Source organism: Lipotes vexillifer, unplaced genomic scaffold (assembly GCF_000442215.2).
Source record: "Lipotes vexillifer unplaced genomic scaffold, Lipotes_vexillifer_v1.1 scaffold1829, whole genome shotgun sequence".
NCBI lineage: Eukaryota > Metazoa > Chordata > Mammalia > Artiodactyla > Lipotidae > Lipotes > Lipotes vexillifer.
The window spans coordinates 895479-901895 of NW_006790200.1; positions in this window are offsets into that span (position 1 = coordinate 895479).

Genomic DNA, 6417 nt, shown 5'->3' on the forward strand with positions numbered 1-6417 from the left:
TTTGTGGTACTCGGGCCTCTCACTGTTGTGGCCACTCCCGTTGCGGAGCACAGGCTCCGGACGCACAGGCTCAGCGGCCATGGCTCACGGGCCCAGCCGCGCTGCGGCACGTGGGATATTCCCAGACCGGGGCACGAACCCGTGTCCCCTGCATCGGCAGGCGGACTCCCAACCACTGCGCCACCAGGGAAGCCCGGTGCTCTTTATTTCTTCGTATGACTTCAGGTTACTGTCTAGTATCCTTTCCTTTCTACTTGAAGGACTCCTGTTAGCATTTCTCACAGGGTGGGTCTATAAGTTGCACATATCAGGATGTGGAGGTGTGAACCAGCCTGGGAGTGTCTGGAGAGGCACTTGTCAGTCTTTTCCCTAGAAGCCTAGATCAGAGCCCAACTCCACTGAAGGACCCCATTCTGGGCTGGATTCAGAGAACTGTCATCTTCTCTCCCTCATTCAGGCTTTGAACTTGGGGTCAAAGCATCTACATTTGAGTCCTGATTCTGTCTCTAGCTAGCAATGTGACTGGGGACAAAGTCGTTTAGCCCTTTTCCCTTATCTGTAAATGAGGTGTTCTAGATCAAGGTTGTTGAACTTTTTCTGTAAAAGGCCAGAAAGTAAGTATTTTAAACTCTGCAGGTCGTAAAGTCTCTGTCACAACTACTGGACTCTGACACTGTAGTGCAAAAGCAGCCATGGATGATAGATAAATGAATGGGCGTGGCTGTATTCCAATAAAACTCTACTTTTGAAAACAGGAAGCAGGCTGTTTTGGCCTGTGAGCCATAGTTTGTCAACCCCTATTCTAGGTGGTCTTGGAGAGTCCTTCTGGCTTTAGAATATAAAAGGTCTGCTGATCTGCACTGCTGCTCTCAGTGTCCTTTCACTCCTTCACACATTCCTAGAGTATTATCTCTAGCAACAATACAGTGGTAAGAATCACTACCACTGTTATGTATCTATGGACCAAGCATTTTTTCGTACTTTATTCATTCCGCCCAACAAGACTGTTAGGTGGAAAGTATTATAATCACCATTTTACGTAAGAAGAAACTAAGGTAAGAGAGGTTCCCTAACAGGTCCAAGGCCACAGTGTTGGCAATAGCAGAAAACAGGCTAAGACTCCAAAACCTTTGCTATGTTTTCTTCAGCTCCTGTCTCCTAGATTACAGGTTTTTAGCACAGTAGAGGATACAATTTTTTTTTTTTTGAGGATACAATATTTTTGACAGGAAAAAAAATCTTAAGTATACTAGTCTAAACATTAAGCCACAAAAACACCACACAGACAATTTTTAAATTATAAATAACTAAAGTGATTAGCTGCTGATTTAAAATGCTATCTCTCGAGATGCAAAGCCAGCAAAAGAACATGTTGATGCCCTCAAAAAACTCACCATTCATCTGGTAAGACATATGAAAGATTTAGTGAACAAATTACAATTCCAAATTAATTAAAATAGAAGTGGTTTTTTAAATTGAGGTATAGTTGATATACAATGTTGTGTTAACTTCTGCTGTACAGCAAAGTGACTCAGTTATACATATATATGCATTCTTTTTAATATTCTTTTCCATTAGGGTTTATCACAGGATAGTGAGTATAGTTCCCTGTGCTGTACAATAGGACCTTGTTGTTTATCCATTCTATATATACTAGTTTGCATCTGCTAACCCCAAACTCCCAATCCATTCCTCCCCCAACCCCCCTTGGCAACCACAAGTCTATGCTATATGTCTGTGAGTCTGTTTCTGTCTCATAGATAAGTTCATTTGTGTCATATTTTAGATTCCACATGTAAGTGACATTATATGGTATTTGTCTTTCTCTTTCTGACTTACTTCACTTAGTATTATAATCTCTAGGTCCATCCATGTTGCTGCAAATGGCATTATTTCCTTCTTTTTTATGGCTGAGTAATATTCCATTGTATATATGTACCACATCCTTATCCACTCATCTGTTGATGGACATTTAGGTTGTTTCCATGTCTTGAATATTGTGAATAGTGCTGCTATGAACATAGGGGTGAATGTTTCTCTTTTAATTACAGTTTTGTCTGGTTATATGCCCAGGAGTAGGATTGCTGGATCATACTGCAGCTCTATTTTTAGTTTTTTGAGGAACCTCCATACTGTTTTCCATAGTGGCTGCACCAACTTACATTCCTACCAACGGTGTAGGAAGGTTCCCTTTTCTCCACACCCTCTCCAGCATTTGTTATTTGTAGACTTTTTAATCATGGCCATTCTGACTGGTGTGAGGTGATACCTCATTGTAGCTTTTTTTTTTTTTTTTTTTTAAAGGAATTTTTGCCTTTTTTATTTATTTATTTTATTTTTTACTTTGGCTGTGTTGGGTCTTCGTTTCTGTGTGAGGGCTTTCTCTAGTTGTGGCAAGTGGGGGCCACTCCTCATCGCGGTGCGCGGGCCTCTCACTATCGCGGCCTCTCTTGTTGCGGAGCACAGGCTCCAGACGCGCAGGCTCAGTAATTGTGGCCCACGGGGCCAGTTGCTCCGCGGCATGTGGGATCTTCCCAGACTAGGGCTCGAACCCGTGACCCCTGCATTGGCAGGCGGACTCGCAACCACTGCGCCACCGGGGAAGCCCCTCATTGTAGTTTTGATTTGCATTTCTCTAATAATTAGTGATGTTGAGCAGCTTTTCATGTCAGTAGAAATGCTTTTGATTACTCTTTACTTACTGCACCTGCCAGACAAGCCAACACATCCCCTCAGTACCACTCTGCCCACAGCACTCTGAGTACCTCTTCAGAGCAGTACACTGGTGCCCTGTGTTAGTTCCCTATGACCAATGCAATAAATTACCACAAACGTATGGCTTAAAACAACACATTTATTATCTTGCAGCTCTGGATGTCAGAAGTCCAAAATCAGTCTCACTGGGCCAAGGTCAAGGTATTGGCCAGGCTGGTTCCTTCTGGAGGCTCTGAGGGGAGAATCTTTTCTCTTGCCTTTTTCAGCTTCTAGAAGCTGTCTGTATTCCTTGATTCATGGCCCCTTGTTCACATCACGCTGACCTCTTGCTTCAGTAGTCACATATACTACTGACTGATTGTCTTGTCTCTCTTGTAAGGACACTTGTGATTATGTTGAGTTCATCCAGATAATCCCTCATCTAAAAATCCTTAACTTTTAGGATTAAAGTTAATCCTAAAAGTGCTTCCCTGGTGGCACAGTGGTTAAGAATCCGCCTGCCAATGCAGGGGACACAGGTTCGAGCGCTGGTCTGGGAAGATTCCACATGCCGCGGAGCAGCTAAGCCCATGCACCACAAGTACTGAGCCTGTGCTCTAGAGGCTGCAAGCCACAACTACTGAGCCCAAGTGCCACAACTACTGAAGCCTGCATGCCTAGAGCCCGTGCTCCACAACAAGAAAGCCACCACAATGAGAAGCCCGCGCACCGCAAAGAAGAGTAGCCCCGGCTCGCCGCAACTAGAGAAAGCCCAGGTGCAGCAACGAAGACCCAACGCAGCCAAAAATAAATAAATAAAATTTTTTTAAAAATTGAAAAATAAATAAAAGTCCTTACCTTAATCACACCTGCAAAATCCTTTTTGCCATATAGGGTAATATTCACAGGTTTCTGGACTAGGACGTGAACATCTTTGGGGAGCCATTATTCTGCCTGCCCCCGGCCCCATCCCTCGACTTCTCCTCCCACAGGTGAACTGTACACTTAGCAACAGTTGGTTGTGTTTGTTTCCAGACCTGTCTTTGTGCTTGTCCTTCTAACTACCTAATTCAATTTAAAAATTATGAAACCAATGAAATTTGAGGGCAAAAAGAAAGAGTTGCAGTGTCTGTGGAAAACACGTTAAATGAACTAAGGTAAGTCATTATAAAAATACGGTCAAGGGGCTTCCCTGGGGCACAGTGGTTAAGAATCCATCTGCCAATGGAGGGGATACAGGTTCGAGCCCTGGTCCGGGAAGATCCCACATGCCACAGAGCAACTAAGCCCGTGCGCCACAGCTACTGAGCCTGAGCTCTAGAGCCCGCAAGCCACAGCTACTGAAGCCCATGCGCCTATAGCCCGTGCTCTGCAACAAGAGAAGCCACCGTTCTCCACAACTAGAGAAAGCCCGTGTGCAGCAACGAAGACACAATGCAGCCAAAAATGAATAAATAAAATAACTAAATTTATACCAAAAAAAAAAAAAATGTGGTCAGATTAGGTGGCCAGGAAATCTGTGAAAGTTTCAGAAAAAATGAATTAAACAATATGAATAGGGATGGTTTGTGTAAGAAAGAAGAAGTAGAACACATCTCAAAGGAGACCTACTCGAGCAAAAGGACTAGGCCTCACATCAAAATTGGTCAACAAATGTGCATTTAAAGGCTTTTATTAAACATTTAAAGTAGGTATGTTTAAATTATGTTATTCCTGCTTTAACCAACTTTTTAGGTGAACTAACCAATCTCTCACCAGTATTAATATCAATAAAAAAGATTCAACTAAATTTGATTCAGGGTATCAGATGACATTAATCCTTTAGAAATGCAAAAATTGGGGCAGAAGGTTTAATAAACAACTGCGGCTTAAACTACACTTTGAAAGTTATGTAGGATCTGAATAGGTGATTGGGGGTGAACAGGTGAAGGTTCATGGGATAAAGCAACATACTCACAACTGTAGGAGTAGAAATGAGTAGGAATGATAATTTCAACCCATGAGGCAGAACCTTGATACCCCAAGTGTGGATCTCATTCCAGTAGCATCAGCAACAGCTGGGAGCTGGTTGGAAAATTGAACTGTCATGCCTCTCCCCAGACCCACTGGGTCTGAATCTGCAATTTAACGAAACCCCCAGGTCATTTATTTGCACATAACCTGTGAGAAGGACTGTTTTAAAGAGAACGGGAATCTTTCTAAACTGCACTGAAGAGTTAATATGGCCCACACGAAACAGAATGGCAACTGAGTTTATTAAACACCTGCTGAGAGCCAGGCCATCTACCAAGGGCTTTGCAAACCCTGTCTCACTTAATTCTCAGATGTCCCAGTCTTGTAAAATAGAGTTGATCTTTATTCTCAATAATATAAAAATCTTTTCTGCTCTCTGTGACCCCTTTGGTTGAAGTTGGTGTAAAGAATACATTAGTGTCTCAAAAGCTTCAAATAATTGCTTAAAAAATCCAATATGTAAAATATTTTGACATAATATTCCTTTGTTCTCTTTGTTCCCTGGGCTGCAAACTCTAACAGCTGGGATGATCTTAGATGCCTTGATAGTTTCAACCTATGAGAAGAGAATCAATTCAAAAGCACTCCGGTTAGGTTAGGGGTGAAAAATTAATAAAATTATCAAGAAATACATACTGTTAAGTGAAATTTGGGAATGACAAATCAGATCAAGCCAAATCTTAGAGAGTTTGGGATGGATTCTGGATACTCCCACAGTGCAGCATGCCTCAGCAGTTTATGCTTGAGGAGGCATTGAGACTGTCTTTCCTTTCCTTCCCAAACTGGAAAAAATGAGGTTCTTGTACCTTCTTCCTCCTCCCTGAGCTCAGCACTCTGCCCACACTGAACAGGGAAGGAGGAATATCTGCAGTAACTCAGGCGTCGGGTGCTATGGAGAGCCACAAACCTGCGTGAGCCTCCCTCACCAGGTTGGTTTCCAGTGGACCTCCCTTTCTGACTAAACTCTGTTCAATAAGAAAGATTATGTGGATTTCCACTGAGCTGTTGACTTCATACAGTCCTGGGGTGGCAGACAGAGCATCCCTGCCCCAGGTGCCGAGAGGCAGGCTGAGCCCCAGTGCTCACTGCCACTGGGCTTAACCTCAGGACTAAACCTCATTGTGACGAGGATGGGGAGGCGCAGAGGAGCTAGGAGGGTAGGGCTGTGAGGGGCATTCCTTTCCCCCAGACTTTCACAGAGCACATGTTGTATTCCAGAATCAGAAATCTGAGTGTGGGAAGAATGGGTTAGCCCCGGAGAAAGGGAAATGAATATCACAGGTCTCTGCAAAGAGCTGGAAGCTAAAAAATCAGGCTGTGCGTACTTACCGACCATGATTCAATGGGATCTTTCTTTGCCAGCTCCCAATACAGTCTTAAAATATCTTAAATCCAAGAAAAATTTCTACAAAGCAAGGGATCTTCCCTGCCTTTACTCTCACGTAAATCGTTGCAGGGACTGTAGGGTGTAACTAATCAGTCTGTTTAAAATGCTTTTAAAGTTCTATATAAGTATAAATATTTAGTATTGTTTTTACGTTATTTTAATTATGGGATCTAAAATTAATATACAGAAATCTATCAGAAAGAGAAATTAAGAAAATTATCCCATTTATAATTGCATCAAAAAGAATAAAATACCGGGCTTCCCTGGTGGCGCAGTGGTTGAGAGTCCGCCTGCCGATGCAGGGGACGCGGGTTCGTGCCCCG